General features: G+C 42.7%; 1 long non-coding RNA gene across 1 annotated transcript in view; it reads right to left on the minus strand.

Moving 5' to 3' along the window:
• LOC132419863 (uncharacterized) overlaps positions 1-5,375 on the minus strand; it is a 46,728-nt gene extending 41,353 nt beyond the window's left edge. The window contains exons 1-2 of the long non-coding RNA XR_009518261.1: positions 5,304-5,375; positions 5,052-5,175 (exon numbers count right to left, since the gene is read on the minus strand). This is a non-coding gene — a long non-coding RNA (uncharacterized lncRNA). The remainder of the gene's footprint in view (positions 1-5,051; positions 5,176-5,303) is intronic.
• Positions 5,376-19,357: the final 13,982 nt, after the last annotated feature.

The following is a 19,357-nucleotide window of genomic DNA, read 5'->3' on the forward strand; positions in this document are numbered from 1 at the left end:
TTAGTTAGAATGGGCATCGTCAGAATATCTACAAACAACAAATGCTGGAGTGGGTGTCGATAAAAAGCAGCCCTCTTGCACTGTTGGTGGGAATGTAAATTGATACAGCCACTATGGAGAACAGTATGGAGGTTCCTTAAAAAACTAAAAATAGAATTACCATATGACCCAGCAATACCACTACTGGGCATATACCCAGAGAAAACCATAATTCAAAAAGACACATGCACCCCAATGTTCATTGCAGCACTATTTACAGTAGCCAGGTCATGGAAGCACTAAATGCCCACTGACAGACGAATGGATAAGGAAGATGTGGTACATATATACAATGGAATATTACTCAGCCATAAAAAGGAACGAAATTGGGCCATTTGTAGAGACGTGGATGGATCTAGAGACTGTCATACAGAGTGAAGTAATTAAGAAAGAGAAAAACAAATATCATATATTAATGCACATATATGGAACCTAGGAAAATGGTACAGATGAACTGGTTTGAAGGGCAGAAACTGAGACACAGGTATAGAGAACAAACATGCACACCAAGGGGGGAAAGTGGCGGGGGTGGTGGTGGTGGTGTGATGAATTGGGAGATTGGGATTGATGTATATACACTAATACATATAAAATGGATAACTAATTTAAAAATAAATAAGTTAAAAATTTTAAAATTAAATTAAATTAAAAATAAATAAAAAATGTACTTAGGCATTCTTTTGGGCTAAGAAAGTGACTTATTTTGTAAATGTTCCATGAACATGGGCATAAAAAATTGTCTTTTCAAGGAATGTGATATTTGGTATATACCAATTAAACCACACATATTCATTTTATTATTATTTAATTATTTCATGGAATTTTTTTGTCTTTTAAGTCTGTCCAAATCCCAAAGAAGCAGATTAAAATATCCCACTCAATTTATAATAACAGTTTAGTTTTTGCTTTATTTGGTTAGGCCAGTATGGCTTGGTACATATGAAAACTAGAATGTTCCTCTTTATTTCTTTGTGCTTTAAATTCCAAAGTTAACATTTTCCCAGATTGTCATTCTAACTTTAATTTTTGTTTCCATTTGTAGACTATCTATTTATTGCCCACCCTGAGCTCACTATTATAATGCATTTGCTATTTGGCGTCAGCATTTCCCAAAGAATTCTTTCATGTAGAGCGCAAGGCTGATATATTTTCCAAATAACTGCATATTCATAACATTGTTGGTTTTGAAAGATGGTAGATATTTCTCATATATTATCTCAAGATGTTACTCTAGTATCATGTAGAATCCCTTTTCTCAATAATAGATTTAAGATGTTGCAATATCTTATATTTATTTCTCTATTTGCTTCTTTATTTCTTACAACTCATAGTATCATTTTCCTTATCTAAGGCATACCTGGGAAATTTTTCACAAGTCCATTAATTTCTTCTTTTCCTTCTAGAACTAGTGTTTTTCTCACAGTCTTCTCTGAGGTTTACTTTCCTGGTCTCTCATATTCTGTCCATGATTCTAGCTCTACAATTTTGTTCTGTGCTTAGAGATAGTTCCTAGAATTGGTTTTCCAGGTTTCTAACGTGGTACTCAATGGTAACCATCTTCTTTTCCATCTCATCTAGAAGATAGTTTAGATTGTAGCTTCAGAGACTCTTCTTTGCGTGGCACTTGGATCTCTTTCCCTGGAGCCATCGTCTGTGCTCTGGTTCACCGAGAGTATGTGTCTTGTTGTCACTGCCTTCCCTTTCTCGGGCTGTGCAGACCTCTTGGGTGTGCGCTACTTTGCTTTGCTTGCTCATGGCTGCTCACATCTGCTCGTGTTCTGCACCACAGATGGTGGCATTGCTGGAACTGGAGACAGGCGAGATCTTTCCTCCCTCCATGGCCACCAGTGCAACCACCTCTTGAGATGCCTGGATGAGCCTCTTCCCACTCATCTGCTTCCTGGTTCTCCCACCCAGGAACAGGTAGGGCTCTGCTCCCTGCCGCTGTTTCTTCACCTTTAAGAGGTCAGGACGACTGAACAAGCTCAGGCAGAGCCCACTGCAGTGACCTCCTCCCCAGGGGTCTCCACTTCTCCGCCGATTAGGCACTTCCCATGACTCACTGTCCTAAGTTCTTGACTACTGAGGACCCCAGTGTCAATGGTACCCAGATTACTGCCCAGCCTATGGAGGATGGAGCCCATGCCAATTTCCCTGCAGGGCTTCCCACAGAGCCTGCGGCCTTACCAGATCGCATTCGGGGGTCCGCCCACTGCTGCCTTAGACATGGGACAGCAGTCCCAGGACGTCGTGTTGGTGATGGAGGGAAAGGGACATATTTAGGTGACCTCTTCCCAGACTCTGCTCAGTGTCTTCCTGATTGTCTCCCATGAATGCCTTATGGATTCTTTTAAAAAATCACTACTCTTTTGTCCTCAATGGAATTTTTTTTTGCTGTTTTCCATATACTTCCAAGATGTTAAAACTCTAGTTTAAATTAATCTTCAAACTTCTCTTTGTAGTACTTAAAAACCACCATCTATTTTATAGTTTGTATTTTCACTCTACACATACTTAAAAAGTATTAGATAAAACAGCAACAACACAAAGTTTTCTAAACTGAATTCCTTTTCTGAACAAATTTCCAGCCAGCTCTGATCATCATCCTATTTGGGTTCCTATCATTTGTGGATGGGGTTTCTATTTAGATGCCCATGTTGACATACTGCTCAGCACAGACCATTGACGGGTGCATCGGGACACAGCTCTAAGTCAGATGACCATATGGGTAAACAAATGCTCTAACTGAGTATCCACCTATTCTCTATGATTGTTCAGTGTGGTCCTGAGGCGATGAGCTTGCATGAAGTAAGAGGTACCTTCAGGGAACGAGATGCTGAAGAAGTCAGGGCCTCTGCTGGGCAGTTGATTGGAACCAGCTTTCTTCATAAATGCTGAGAACGCAGGCCTGGGTGACTCGGTCCCAGAATGTACTTGGTTCTAATTGCTGGAGTCCAAGAAGCTGCCCTGAAGATTCCCTCCCAGTCTCCCTGACGAGGGACTTAACCGTGCTGTGACAGTTGGCTCTGTTCAAAGTTGTGGTCCTTAATACTTTTTCATCAGCTTGGCTCTTTTCAGTGAAAAAATCTTCCTCATTGTTGAAAGCATGAATGTAGGAACCAATCAACTTACCAATTTTAGGATAAAATATTTTCATCATCTGGTTCAACTATTTCTCAAGCGTGCTAGGTGATTTTGCTTGTATTCACTTTTCTTTTTCCAAGAAGGTTACACTTACACTGAATACATGTAAGTGCCTGTATTTGCATGTTGGTTTTCTCCTTTAATGTTGGGTACTTTGTATTTCAGGATTACCAGTGCATCACACATGCCTATAAGTGAAGTGGACCTTTTGATGGGTCTCCCTGGAAGCAGCACGGCCCACCTCCAGCACATGCAAATGGCCTGGTGTCTCATCATCTGCTGATCTGACTGCTTTTCTCAGTTTCAGCTGCACTAGGTGACAACCAAGGCTCTCAAATATTCTTTGAATTGTTATTTCAGGATTTCATACTTCTCCAGGCCTTCGCCTAATCGCGTAGTAAACTGACAAGGAGGGAAGTGATGTGCCTCATGTTAGGGTCAGGCTGATGAAACAGGGAAGCTTGAACCCCTCCTACATCCAATGCATATTTCTTTTATCAGTGCCTCATGCTGCCTGGTTTTAATATGTAATGAAACAAAATAAAACAACAGAAAAAAATGTATACCAACTCATTCTCTTTAAAACGATTGCATTTCAGTAGCATAAACAAAGTGCCTTAATAGTTATAATTCCATTAAAAAAAATCCATGTTGCTCCCTGTGGACTAGACTATGGCACCTGGAATAGCTGGGGAGAAGGCTGTGCTGTGTTACCATCGACAGAGCACAGACCCTTCCTGATTGCCCCGTGTGAACTGGTTCTTACGAGAGAGAGTTGTTGCCAAACTGTTGAAAGAGGGCTAAGTGAGCTAAATACACTGAAGGTAGACAGAGTCATTAAGAGCAAGCACAGGCGGAGTCCCTGAGGGACAGGAAGCCTGGGTGCCCAGGGCAGTGAGAGGAATAAAACCATTTTAGGAGAATTCCTCTGTAGCAAAAGGGGAATTTTGAAAAGCTTATATTCTATTTTGGTTTGTTTCTGTTTTGTTATTTTAATGCTTTATTATCTGGAATATTAAAGGCCATAGCAAAATGCTGCAAAGGGTGTAGAGAAAAGGAAACCCTCCTACACTGTTGGTGGGAATGTAAGTTGGTGCAGCCACTATGGAGAACAGTAAGGAGGTTTCTCAAAAAACTAAAAATAGAACTAACATATGATTCAGCAGTCCCACTCTTGGGCATATATCTGGAGAAAACTATAATTTGAAAAGATATATGCACCCCTATGGTCACTATTTACAATAGCCAAGACATGGAAGCTCCCAAATGTCCATCAACAGATGAATGGATAAAGAAGATATGGTATATATATATATATATATATATATATATATATACATACACACAATGGAATATTACTCAGCCATAAAAAAGAATGAAATAATGCCATTTGCAAAAACATGGGTAGACCTACAGATTGTCATACTAAATTAAGTAAGTCAGAAAGAGAAAGACAAGTACCACCATATCACTTACATCTGGAATCTAAAATATGACACAAATGAACTTATCTAAAAAAGAGAAATAGAGTCACAGACATAGAGAACAGACTTCTGGTTGCCAAGGGGGTGGAGGGTAGGGGAGGGAAGGATTGGGAGTTTGGAGTTAGTAGATACAAACTATTATATATAGAATCGATAAACAACAAGGTCCCACTGTATAGCACAGAGAACTGTACTCAATATCCTAATAATAAACCATAATAGAAAAGAATATGAAAAAGAATATATATATGTATAGCTGAATCACTTTGCTGTACACCAGAAATTATCACAACATTGTAAATCAACTATACTTCAATAAGATAAATGTAAAAATATTAAGGCAATAGCATATGTTCTGAGTATGCTGGTTGGCTCAGACTGTACCTGATTCAGTGGGTTACATCTCCATCCTCTGACCAGAGCAGGCAGGAAGAATTAAGTGAGGGCAACCGGTCTGAGATGATTTGAGAACTTCTCAGGGGCTGAGCCACTGCTGCCAAGACTTTTCCTAGGAAACAGACAACCGAGAGAGGTGGATTACATGGTTATTATCCTCGAAGAAGGAGCTCAATCTTTTAATAAAATATGGCAGAGGAGACATTCTATAGAGACTATCTGAACGTGGCTTAGAATTACCTGCCAGGACAGCTTCTGAAGAGCCAGGAATGATTGAAGGCAAAGAAACGATCCGTTTTTAAAGGACTCATAGATCGTCAGCATACTTTGAAGTGGGTGGGACTGAAAAGAAATAGTGGAGATAAACCGTAAGTGAATTCATCCCTGGCAGGAACAAGATCCTGTTCTGAAGATGAGAAGCTGCACTATTAACAGCAGGTCAGAAGATGAAGAAAAGCAGGGGAAGGCCTGTAATGGAGTGAACCACGTGTTCAGCCTGCAAAGGCAAAGCCAGGAGGAGGGAATCTGTCCTGCTAACTAACTGCCTGGATGTTTTGCATTATTCTATTTTGCACAAGCCATGACCACAAAAACACCACTGCAACTCACTTTGTGTTGATGTGAACATTTTTAAACATGACTTTTTATTTAATTGAAAAAAATTTTAGTTTCAAGTGTACAGCAAAGTGATTCAGTTATATATACATATATATATACTTTTTAAGATTCTTTTCCCATACAGACTATTACAAGATATTGAGTATAAGTCCCTGTGCTATACAGTAGGTCCTTGTTGGTTATCTATTTTAAATTTAATAGTGTGCATACGGATTTTTTTTTTTGTGGGGGCATGCCGCACAGCTTGCGGGATCTTAGTTCTCTGACCAGAGATTGAACTCGGGCCCCAGCAGTAAGAGTGCAGAGGCTTAACCACTGGACCACCAGGGAATTCCCTAGTAGTGTGTATATGTTAATCCCAAACTCCTAATTTACCCTTCCCTCCCTCCCCTCTTAGGTAATTGTAAGTTTGTTTTCTATGTCTGTGAGTCTATTTCTTGGACATGACTTTTTAATTGCATGGGTTTTTTTGTTGAGGTGTCTCTTCAGATCTTTTGCCCATTTTTAATTGAGTTTTATGTTTTCTTTCTGTTGAGTTTTAGGAGTTCTTTTATATTTTGGATAAAGTTATTCATCAGGTATATGTTTTGGAAATATTTTCTCCCAGTCTGTGGCTTTGCTTTTCATTCACTTAACAGTGTCTCTTATAGAGGATACCTTTATAACTTTAATAAAGCCCCACTTATCATTTTTTTCTTTCATGGATCTTGCTTTTGGTGTTTTATCTAAAAAGTCATCACCATTTCCAAGGTTACCTAGGTTTTCTCCTACATTAACTTCCAGAAGTTTTATAGATTTATGTCTTACATTTAGGTCTATGATCTGTTTTGAGTTGATATTTGTGAAAGGGTCTGTGTCTGGTTTTCTTTTTTTTTTTTTTTCTTTTTTTGCATGTGGATGTCCAGTTTTTCCCACACCAATTGTTGAAAACACTAAGTTTTCTCCACTTAATTGTCTTTGTTCCTTTGTCAAAGATTAGTTGTGTGGGTTTATTTCTGGGCTCTCTGTTCTGTTCCATTGATTTATTTGTCAACTCTTTCAACAAAACCACACTGTCTTGATCATTGTAGCTTTGTAGTAGGTCTTGAAGTTGAGTAGCGTTAAGTTCTTCTTCAATAATGTGTTGGCTATTCTGGTTCTTTTTCCTTTCCATACAGACTTTATGAGTTTGTTACTCTCCTCAATACTCTGTAATGGCCTATATGGGAAAAGAATCTAAAAAAGGGTGGATATATGTATATATGTAAACTGATTCACTTTGCTGTACACCTGAAACTAACACAACATTGTACATCAACTATACTCCAATAAAAATTTAAAAAAAAGAATGAGTTTGTTAATATTCACAAAGTGTCTTGGTGGAAATTTGATTGGAATTATATTGAATCCACAGATCAGGTTGGGAAGAACTGACATTGTAACAATATTGAGCCTTCCTATCCATGAATGAGGGATATCTTCATTTATTTAGTTCTTTGATTTCATTCATTGGAATTTTATAGTTTCCCTCATATAGATCTTGTACTCGTTTTGTTAGATTTATACCTAAGTATCATTTTTTGGTGCTAAAATAAATGGTGTTGTGTTTTTAATTTCAAATCTAATTATCATTGTGGGTATATAGAAAGCCATTGGCTTTTGTATATCTAAACCTTGTATCCTGCGGCCTTGCTATAACTGGTTATTAGTTCCAGGAGTTTTCTATTAATTCTTTGAGATCCTTTTACAGAGGCAATCATGCCACCTGTGAACAAAGACATTTTATTTCTTCCTTTCCAATATGTTTTCCCTTTATTCCATTTTCTGGTTTTATTGTGTTATCAGGGATTTCCAGTACAATGTTGAAAAGGAGTATTGAGGGCAGACCTCTCACCTGTTCCTGATGTTAGCAGGAGGGCATCTAGTTTCGCACCTTTTTTATGACAGTAGGTGCAGTTTTGGTAGGTGTCCTGTATCAAGTCAGGGAAGTTCTCCTCTATCTCTGGTTCATGGAGGTATTTTATCATGCCTGGGTGTTGAATTTGATCAAGGTTTTTTAATCAAGGTTTTTCTTTTTTTCCTGTATTTGATTATATGATTTTTCTTCTTAAGCCTGTTGATGTGATGTTCTTCTTTCTCTAATTGCTTTAGGTGTAAGGTTAGGTTGTTTATTTGAGATGTTTCTTGTTGCTTGAGGTAGGATTTTATTGCTATAAACTTCCCTCTTAGAACTGCTTTTGCTGCATCCCATAGGTTTTGGGTGGTCACGTTTTCATTGTCATTTGTTTCTAGGTATTTTTTGATTTCCTCTTTGATATTTCAGTGATCTTTTGGTTATTAAGTAGTGTATTGTTTAGCCTCCATGTGTTTGTATTTTTTACAGATTTTTTCCTGTAATTGATATCTACTCTCATAGCATTGTTGTCAGAAAAGTTACTTGATATGATTTGAATTTTCTTTAATTTATCAAGGCTTGATTTGTGACCCAAGATATGATCTATCCTGGAGAATGTTCCAGGAACCCTTGAGAAGAATGTGTATTCTGTTGTTTTTGGATGGAATGTCCTATAAATATCAATTAAGTCCACCTTGTTTAATGTATCATTTAAAGCTTGTGTTTCCTTATTTATTTTCATTTTGGATGATCTGTCCATTGGTGAAAGTGGGGTGTTAAAGTCCCCTACTATGATTGTGTTACTGTTGATTTCCCCTTTTATGGCTGTTAACATTTGCCTTATGTATTGAGGTGCTTCTATGTTGGCTGCATAAATATTTACAATTGTTATATCTTCTTGGATTGATCCCTTGATCATTATGTAGTGTCCTTCTTTGTCTCTTGTAATAGTCTTTATTTTAAAGTCTATTTTGTCTGATATGAGAATTGCTACTCCAGCTTTCTTTTGATTTCCATTTGCATGGAATATCATTTTCTATCCCCTCACTTTCAGTCTGTATGTGTCCCTGGGTCTGAAGTGGGTCTCTTGTAGACAGCATATATACGGACCTTGTTTTTGTATCCATTCAGCCAGTCTATGTCTTTTGGTTGGAGCATTTAATCCATTTACATTTAAGGTAATTATCGATATGTATGTTCCTAGTATCATTTTCTTAATTGTTTTGGGTTTGTTATTGGAGGTCTTTTCCTTCTCTTGTATTTCTTGCCTAGAAAAGTTCCTTTAGCATTTGTTGTAAAGCTGGTTTGGTGGTGCTGAACTCTTTCAGCTTTTGCTTGTCTGTAAAGGTTTTAATTTCTCCATCAAATCTGAATGAGATCCTTGCTGGTAGAGTAATCTTGGTTGTAGGTTTTTCTCCTTCATCACTTTAAATATGTCCTGCCACTCCCTTCTGGCTTGCAGAGTTTCTGCTGAAAGATCAGCTGTTAACCTGATGGGGATTCCCTTGTGTTATTTGTTGTTTTTCCCATGCTGCTGTTAATATTTTTTCTTTGTATTTAATTTTTGATAGTTTGATTAATATGTGTCTTGGCTTGTCTCTCCCTGGATTTATCCTGTATGGGACTCTCTGTGCTTCCTGGACTTGATTAACTATTTCCTTTCCCATATTAGGGAAGTTTTCAACTATAATCTCTTCAAATATTTCCTCAGTCCCTTTCTTTTTCTCTTCTTCTTCTGGGACCCCTATAATTCGAATTTTGTTGCATTTAATGTTGTCCCAGTGGTCTCTGAGACTGTCCTCAATCCTTTTTATTCTTTTTTCTTTATTCTGCTCTGCAGTATTTATTTCCACTATTTTATCTTCCAGGTCACTTATCCATTCTTCTGCCTCAGTTATTCTGCTATTGATCCCTTCTAGAGAATTTTTAATTTCATTTATTGTGTTGTTCATCACTATTTGTTTGCTCTTTAGTTCTTCTAGGTCCTTGTTAAACGTTTCTTGTATTTTCTCCATTCTATTTGCAAGATTTTGGATCATCTTTACTATCATTATTCTGAATTCTTTTTCAGGTAGACTGCCTATTTCCTCTTCATTTGTTAGGTCTGGTGGGTTTTTATCTTGCTCCTTCATCTGCTGTGTGTTTTTCTGTCTTCTCATTTTGCTTAACTTACTGTGTTTGGGGTCTCCTTTTCACAGGCTGCCGGTTCATAGTTCCCATTGTTTTTGGTGACTGTCCCCAGTGGCTAAGGTTGGTTCAGTGGGTTGTGTAGGCTTCCTGGTAGAGGGGATTAGTGCCTGTGGATGAGGCTGGATGTTGTCTTTCTGGTGGGCAGGTCCAAGGCTGGTGGTGTGTTTTGGGGTGTCTGTGGCCTTATTATGATTTTAGGCAGCCTCTCTGCTAATGGGTGGGGTTGTGTTCCTGTCTTGCTAGTTGTTTGGCATAGGGTGTCCAGCATTGTAGCTTGCTGGTCGTTGAGTGGAGCTGGGTCTTGGCATTGAGATGGAGATCTCTGGGAGATTTTTGCCATTTGATATTACGTGGAGCTGGGGGGTGTCTTGTGGACCAGTGTCCTGAACTTGGCTCTCCCACCACAGAGGCACAGCCCTGATGCCTGGCTGGAGCACCAAGAGTCTGTCATCACTCAGCTCAGAATAAAATGGAGGGAAAAAAAGAAGGAAGAAGATAAAATTAAAAAATGATAATAATAATAAAAAAGTATTAAAAATTTTTTTTAAGTAATAAAAAAAAGACAGAAGAGAGCAACCAAACCAAAAAACAAATCCACCAATGATAACAAGTGCTAAAAACTATACTGAAAACAAACAAACAAACAAAAAAAACGGACAGACAGAACCCTAGCACAAATGGTAAAAGCAAAGCTATACAGAGAAAATCACACACAGAATCATAAACATGCACACTCACAAAAAGAGAAAAAGGGGAAAAAATATATATATCGTTGATTCCAAAGTTCACCTCCTCAATTTGGGATGATTCGTTGTCTGTTCAGGTATTCCACAGATGCAGGTACATCAAGTTGATTGTGGAGATTTAATCCGCTGCTCCTGAGGCTGCTGGGAGAGATTTCCCTTTCTCTTCTTTGTTCGCACAGCTTCCGGGGTTCAGCTTTGGATTTGAACCCGTCTCTGCGTGTAAGTCGCCGGAGGGCGTCTGTTCTTCGCTCAGACAGGACGGGGTTAAAGGAGCCGCTGATTTGGGTGCTCTGGCTCACTCAGGCCGGGGGGAGGGAGGGGTACGGAGTGCGGGGCGGGCCTGCGGCGGCAGCGTCAGGCAGGCAGCCAACGTCAGCCATGACGTTGCAGCAGCCTGAGGCGCGCTGTGCGTTCTCCGGGGAAGTTGTCCCTGGATCCCGGGACCCTGGCAGTGGCGGGCTGCACAGGCTCCCGGGAGAGAGGCGTGGAGAGTGACCTGTGCTTGCACACAGGCTTCTTGGTGGCAGCAGCAGCAGCCTTAGCATCTCATGCCAGTCTCTGGGGTCCGCGCTGTTAGCCGCACCTCGCGCCCGTCTCTGGAGCTCCTTTAAGCAGCTCTCTTAATCCCCTCTCCTCGCGCACCAGGAAACAGAGGCAAGAAAAAGTCTCTTGCCTCCTCGGCAGCTCCAGACATTTCCCCGGACTCCCTCCTGGCTAGCTGTGGCGCACTAGCCCCCTTCAGGCTGTGCTCACGCTGCCAACCCCATTCCTCTCCCTGCGATCCGACCTCTGAAGCCCGAGCCTCAGCTCCCAGCCCCGCCCACCCCGGCAGGTGAGCAGAGAAGCCTCTCGGGCCAGTGGGTGCTCGTCGGCACCGGTCCTCTGTGCGGGAATCTCTCCACTTTGGCCCCCGCACCCCTGTTGCTGCGCTCTCCTCTGCGGCTCCGAAGCTTCCCCCCTCCGCCACCCGCAGTCTCCGCCCGCGAAGAGGCTTCCTAGTGTGTGGAAACCTTTCCTCCTTCACAGCTGCCTCCCACTGGTGCAGGTCCCATCCCTATTCTTTTGTCTCTGTTTTTTCTTTTTTCTTTTGTCCTACCCAGGTACATGGGGAGTTTCTTGCCTTTTGGGACGTCTGAGGTCTTCTGCCAGCGTTCAGTAGGTGTTCTGTAGGAGTTGTTCCACGTGTAGATGTATTTCTGATGTATTTGTGGGGAGGAAGGTGATCTCTGCGTCTTACTCTTCCGCCATCTTGAAGCTCCTAGCCTGTTGATGTGATGGATTACATTAATTGATTTTTCAATGCTGAGCCAGCCTTGCATACATGAGATAAATCCTATTTGTTCATTTGAAGTAACAACAACTGAGAATTTTCTAAAATTAGTGTCTGATACCAAACCACAGACCCTAACAATACTGCTCCAGTGGGTGGGCTTCTGCTCCTGGGCTTATCCCCAGTAAGCTATGATTCTTATTGCTCACCTTTCTTTCCAGTTTTCAGGGCAGTGGTCTGCCCTGGGACGTCAATTCTCTGATGGATTTAAGAAGAGTTGTTGACTTTTCTCATCTTTTTTCTTATTGTGAGGATGAGGATGACAACTTCCAAGCTCTTTACATGTCAGACCAGAAACCACTGTTATTGTTTAAAAGACCATTTAGAAATATGCTAAAAGATGTCAAATATGAATCACATATGAAGTTATTATTCAGTGTGGTAGCATCAATTTAATTTTATCTGCTGCTAAAAACATCTGCAAAAAGCCCTACAAGCAGAGTCTTTGAGATTTTGGTTCACTAAAGTAAGGCCTGAAAGTTTAGGTCTTTATGTATGAAAAAACATCAAGACTAAACCAAAATCCCTAATATTTAATATAATCTTTAATATAATCCCATTTAATATCATCTTTAACTTGTGGTTTTTTTCAAGATTTTTCAGGAACAATGTCTTTGTTTTGAAGCCTTTGAATAATTTCTGAGCAAAGAACTCTAAAAGAGGGATGCTTTTTTTTTTAGTAGTATACTTTTGGCTGCGTTGGGTTTTCACTGCTGCGCGGGACTTTCTCTAGTTACGGCGATCAGGGGCTACTCTCTGTTGCAGTGCGTGGGCTTCTCATTGTGGTGGTTTCTCTTGCTGTGGAGCACAGGCTTTAGGTGCATGGGATTCAGTAGTTGTGGCTCAAGGGCTCTAGTGCGCAGGCTCAGTAGTTGTGGCTCATGGGCTTAGTTGCTCCGTGGCATGTGGGATCTTCCTGGACCAGGGCTCGAACCCATGTCCCCTGAATTGGCAGGCAGATTCTTAACCACTGTACCACCAGGGAAGCCCGAGAAGGATGCTTTATATTTTGCCTTTTATATCACAGATTTCATACACTTTAGGAACTTTAGCTTGTGAATAATGAAAACGCACTTGAATACTTTATTGTGACCCTAATTTTCACCTATCTGGCTCTTGAATAGTGTGGATCAATACTGTGCAAGACAAGAGCTTATTCTTTGATTTACAAAATTATAAATTTTAAGTAATAAATGAATAGAAATTCTATTACATTGCATTCTCAGTTATTTATTATTTTCTTCTTTTCTTCATAGTATTTTTTTCTATGATGAGAAAAAAATAGTTTATTTTACTTAATCACACACACACACACACACACACACACACACACACATCATTTGATCTAGATAATTCAGTGTGCTTCAACTCATCTGTGTGAGAAATTGACATCCATACCCACACTGGACAGCCAGACTTTTGGCTTTACAACTGCTACTATTGTCAACAGAATTGCCTTCATACTATTATATTTCACTTCATTTTAGCAAAGCAGTGTATGTGCAAATGGGAAATGATTCATTTGCTTGTGGCCTGACTTATGATATAAAAAAAGTAGGACTTCCCTGGTGGGGCAGTTGTTGAGAGTCTGCCTGCCAATGCAGGGGACACAGGTTCGTGTCCCGGTCCGGGAAGATCCCACATGCCGCGGAGCGGCTGGGCCCGTGAGCCATGGCCGCTGAGCCTGCGCGTCCGGAGCCTGTGCTCTGCAACGCGAGAGGCCACAACAGTGAGAGGCCCGTGTACCACAAAAAAAAAAAAGTAAAGTTTTTTTAAAGACACTGAAATCATAATTTTATTGACCAGCCTCAGAATAAGACTAGCGAACATTACAGAAACATCAAGCATTTCTTGTTAGAGCTTTCCCCTCAGCTGATATGAAACATACATAAAGCCACCAGAATTCAAAAGACCTGATTAAAGATACAGGAAGAGCATCTTTCTTGTTGGATGTGCTCTGCACACAGCTGTGTCTGCCCTCCATGCCCTACCTTTCCTACCCTCTACTTGCCAGCTCCACATCCGAGTGGCCATTTCTCCCAAGTTGGTGCAGAGACAACCTCGACCTTCACGACCCCACACTTCCTCCTTCTCTCATCTTGGGTCCTCATGGGGGCCTCCTGACTCTGTTTGCTCAGTCCTGTCTGCTAGAATAGCACAGGTGAAGTGATGGGGTGCTGGGATATCCCAGACACAGGATTCTGCATCACTGGGGTTGGTCTTGCCCAATGTGCATAGTCAGCGTGAGTCAATATTTAAGTCTGCATAACTCAGAGCTGAAGGGGACTTGAACTTTAGGGTAAGCTGCACGTTGCCTGTGTATATCACTTGGGATTCATGCCGCGGTGAGTCATTTGGGGGACACGGCAAAAACACAGGAGTAAGGAATGTAAAAATAGGTCCAAGGTCAGCTTAAATATCAACTAACACTATGCATGGGTAGAGTGGGAAACAGAGCTTTTGTCATGTGACACAGGGATCACATGTCTGTAACTGAATCACTCCCTCCGTGCAGGAGGAGGGACAGAAGAGTGTCTCGAAGGCCAGGAAGAGTCCAAGAAAAAGCAGAGGGAGATGAGGGTACAAGGAAAGCGTGAAGATTTCCTTACTGAACTGGGGAAGCTTCTCCCTGTCCCATCATGAAAACAACGACTCCAGAACCTTTTCCAAGGGAGTGTCTGTACCCTGGCCTCCTAGATGAATCAGAACCCCAGCTGAATTTTTGTATGTTTAACCTGAAATGCAGAAACATTCCATTCATACTTCATTAGCCATTTGGAAAATATTGATCAGAATGTTCCATTTAAAAAAAAAAAGGATTTTCAATTAGTGTTCCAATCACTGTATTATTAACATGGTCTCCATGAAATCAGTCTCCTTTAGGCTTCAAAGATGTCAGTCTGATTACTTTAAAAACAATTAAGATGAGTTGCAATTTTTATCAGTCTCTGAGCCATATATGGATTGATGAATGTTCTCAAGTCATCATACTTTAAAATGCAACCAAACAGGTAATTATCATATACCATCAAATATAATTATACGTGCTAATCTCCATAAAATCCTACGAGTTAATATCACATATTGGCAGTTAATCATATAGTTTAAATGGGTCCATGATGCATTTTTATGAACTCTCTAATCTGCATCAGTAAAGAATGCATAGAGCAAGGGACAGAGGAATGCAAACAAATGTTCATGGGAAAGAGGATGGATTTTGAAATGTGTTCCACTCCTATAGGAAAGAGGGCTCCCAGGACTGCCAGATCAGAGGACTATCTCACCGCCAACCCCCATCCCCCCGAGTTTCCTATCCTCCTCCCCCACTTCCTCACCCCTGAGCAGCTAACAGCAAGGACATGAGGAAGCATTTCTTAGTTGGTTTCCTTTGGCTTAAGAGCCCTGGCCATGCACTAATATTCAGCCCCACGACATAACCCTTCTGTGGTTCCTAAGAATTATAAATCAGTCCATCTGAGGGTTCTCTGGAAGGATGCTTCTCTCTCTGCTTTAACACGTGTTGTCTTGCATCTCCTCTGTTGAGCTGTGAGGTCCCAGCTGAAAGTTTCTGCTGAATATCCTTTTCCACCTGTTCTTAGATTCAGTGTGAAAGCTATGCTCATGTTATAATTTTCAGTCATTCAAAAGAAGGGTTGCTACTTAAAACAAGAAAAGGGGCAGCTTGGATAGGTGAGGAGACCCAGGCTGATGTGATGTCTTACAAAGGATGTCGACTGTGTCCTCAAAATAGGAGGGAGGTTAGAGCTGGTGATGGAGACAGCAGTGCCCAGATGGCAAAGCCATTAAACCCCTGATCTAACTTTGAGAAGTCAGCCGTGAGGCTGGGTCTGTGAGCAGTGGATCAGAGGGTGGGGTGACCCTCCCCCAGGGGTCTGCTCACGCTGGAAGGAGCTGCACACACGCTTCCAGTGACTGGAAGGCAACGGCATGGGAAGCCTTTGTCATGGTGGGGCGTAAGGAGCAGAGAGAAAGGCGAGGCAGCAGGACCACCCCTCGGTTTCAAGAGCTCCAGAATCGAAAGACTCTGGGGTCCTCTCTCACGCAGCTGCTGGTGGTGACAGCGACAATTTGGACCCCATGATGCTGGAGAAAGTAGAGTGTAAGACCAAGTCCAGCTCTGAGCGTGGAACTGCTGCCCATGTTCTCAGGAGTCCCAGGGCCGCTTTTATTCCTTAAGAAAGAAAAGAGGTCGCATCTGCTTGCTGAGTGTGCTGAGTGTTAACATTTCATCTTGCTAATCACATGCAGTGAGTAGGGGTGTGGGGAGGGTGGGACCGCGAACACAGGAGGACAGGGGAGGGTTGGAGGAAAAGTTTTCCGGGAGGAAGTGACCTCCACTGGTCTTGCAGAAAGGGCAGAATTTTGACAGTTATTGAGGGGAAGCACTGCAATTCCAGAACAGAACACCTGTGGGTAGGACACCAGGCACCATTACATGCCGGAGGGCTTCTAACATTGTCTCCTCAGATCCTTACTTTATTGCTAAATAAAGGTCATGCAGTCAAATATGTTTGGATGAGTCTGATGTCCCCATTTTTGGAGATGCATCGTTGGAGTCCATACATAAAAGATTCAGAGAAGTACAGGAAAGAACCCTGTTTTACTGTCCTGCTTGAGTAGACAACGCGTTTCTACGTAACAGCTGTGCGTTTACCACGCGTTGCGCTCCCCCAGGGCCTCTGTGCTCTTCACTACCGTAATAAACATCTTGGGGTACATGACCCGCCCACAGCTACTTCCCTGGAAAAGGCCCCTTCCCCCTTCCTTGTGACTTGGAGTCCCGCAGTCTTGGCCAGTCTGGTCACATCAGGGATGAACACCTCACCCAAGCTGGGCCATCGCTCTCCTACTCCCTGCTGTCTGGAACCGAAGCCAACAGAATTCAGTCAATCTCGAAGGGTTAGAACTATAGCAGGTAAGCAAGTCGGGAACCAGGAGGCAGCCAGGTCCTCTTGTGTAGAGCAGTGAAATGGAACAGGAGAGAGAGACAGAGATGAGATGTGTGGAGAGAGCCAGCTGTGCAGAGAGAAGGAGAATGAGAGCCGGAGGCCCAGCGCCAGTCTGTTCCTCAAGCTTATCTGTGTTCAGATTCATTGGTTCCACGAGGCGTCCTGTGTCCTTACAGCAAACTCCCACTTTAAGCTAAAGGTCTGTTTCTGTTGTCTGCAACTAAAGACTCCTACCAACACAACAGCAAAGCAATATGCCTGAGCTCTGTGTAACATGATAATCTGATAACAGTTTAGGGATACATTAGAACAGGGGGAAAAACTAAAAGCAAACCCCCCCCCCTTTATTTTTTTGCGGTACGCGGGCCTCTCACTGTTGTGGCCTCTCCCATTGCGGAGCACAGGCTCCGGACGCGCAGGCTCAGCGGCCATGGTTCACGGGCCGAGCCACTCCTCGGCATGCGGGATCCCCCCGGACCGGGGTTCGAACCCGTGTTCTCTGCATCGGCAGGTGGACTCCCAACCACTGCACCACCAGGGAAGCCCAAGCAAAACACTTTTATGCAGTAAAGCACAGTCGTTAACTTTCTCCTGACTTGGAACCCACAATGATTAGGACACGGTCTGCGGGAGTTTGCCGTCACTCCGCCCGCCAGGCGTGCAGATGTGGGCGGACGTCAGCTGAGGCGGACGTCAGGCCCACAGCCCTTACTCTCCTGCAACAACAGAACTCGGGCATCCTTATCCAGAGCCCTGGCCGCCGCTGGCTGGCAGCACCCAGGCGTTACTTTTTCCTCCTTATAGTGTTGTATGTTTTAGGCTTTGAATTAGTTCAGATTGACCTTGCTTTCAGTTTTCCTTCTCTGCTCCAGTCATGAGAAAGAAATTTCATCCATTTGTCATATATGCGCTTAAAGATTCCAGAAGAACCCCATGGAGGTGGAAATGGGAAATAAAGGAGCTAATATTTGAAAGCCCTTGGGATCCTGGCCATAGGAAGTGGATCAGTGAACTTCACTGCCTCTGGAGATCCACGTGCTTCCTGACACTTACCAGACACCTTGCCCCTTGGTGGGGACAGGTGGCCATTTCTGGTCAATGTGCTGGGAAAGACAAGGCATGAGTCACCTGTAGCCTGCAGCCACGGACGGTGGGTTTGTGTTGGCCGTGCACTTTCTTTGCCAGCCTGTCCACCCTGCTTTCAGGGACTTGTGGTCCAGGAGGTGGAGCAACAGCACGTGGGAGCTTCCATCAGACATGGTTCTCTGGTCATGGTTAGGACCAAAGCCATCCTCTGGGGCGTGATGTCCAGGTGAGGTGGGTGGGAGATAAGCCCTGATTATTAAGCCTCTCCACTTTGGGGTTCACAGCACAGAATAATCTCTCCCATCGGGACATAGCATGTTATCTCACGACTCTTGTATTTTATCTACCAAACTGAGGAAGGGCAACATTTCATGCAGAAGCAGAATTATGAAGACTCATCCGTGATCCCTGTGCCTTTGTGCATAATGTGCTCTTCACCTGGAATTCTCTGCCTTCCTTCCCTGTTGATGTCTTCAACCACATGAGCGTAAGGGGTGACTGTCCTGAAAGCGTGTTAACAATGAGACGTGGGGCTCTGACAGCTCTGGGTTTCCTGTCTTGCTGCCTGAAGTTGGACCCTGGATGGTCTATTTAAATTATCTTCAAGAGCCTCCCATGGATGCGGCAATCAGGAAGGTACCTACCTCACAGTATTGTAAAGAGAAAACAGGGGGACGTGTGTGACCCCATAGTGCCTGGAATGTTTGATTGACGTGAGCTACAGTGATTAGGAAGTGGATTCACCGACGGCACTTGTGAAAAGGGGGGACGTGAGACCCCGAGGCAGTGGCCGGGACATGGGGTTGGGTACAGCCCCTGGGACCCCCGCCCTCACGTGGGGATGTCCCTGGATGGGCAATTCCCCAGGTGGTGCTAACACGAACGTGAGAACTTTTCCCGTGTTTGCAGGTGTCTACGTCTTTGAGTCCCTCTAGAGGGAAGACCAGTGAAAGCAAGGAACAGTTTAATTATTTCCTTTGTAATTTGCCACTGGCACTAGCAGAGTCTTATTAAAGAAACCTTTAAGTTCTCTTTAGGCAGCAAAAATAGAATGAGTCATAAACAATTTTTTTTTTTGATACCGAGTTTGCGATTTCCCTGTACGGCTTGATTTAATCCACTGCGCATCCCATCAGCGAGGCTGAGGTGGCAGAGGCAGCAAGTCCAGCTCTCCTTGCCTGCTTCTGAATGCACATCACTTCTGGCTACGTACTGGGAGAGACTGCAAGTTTTATGGGCGCGCTGAGATAAAAGGGCAGGAATCTGCCTGCAGGGAAGTGAGAACTTAGCAAAGTGACAAATGACCTCATGGAGAGCAGTTAACCAAATGTCCTTGGTGAGGAAATGTTGGGGCTTTGCCCAGAAACCAGAACTTAGTGTTTTAGGTTTTGCTAATTTGCAAGAAGAGTGAGGCTGGGCCTTGTTGCTAAAATAAAGACCAGGTTTTCAATGAAACCTTTTTTATTTTTTTCTCCTGAAAC

The sequence above is a fragment of the Delphinus delphis genome, chromosome 2, assembly GCF_949987515.2.
Source record: "Delphinus delphis chromosome 2, mDelDel1.2, whole genome shotgun sequence".
NCBI classification, from domain to species: domain Eukaryota; kingdom Metazoa; phylum Chordata; class Mammalia; order Artiodactyla; family Delphinidae; genus Delphinus; species Delphinus delphis.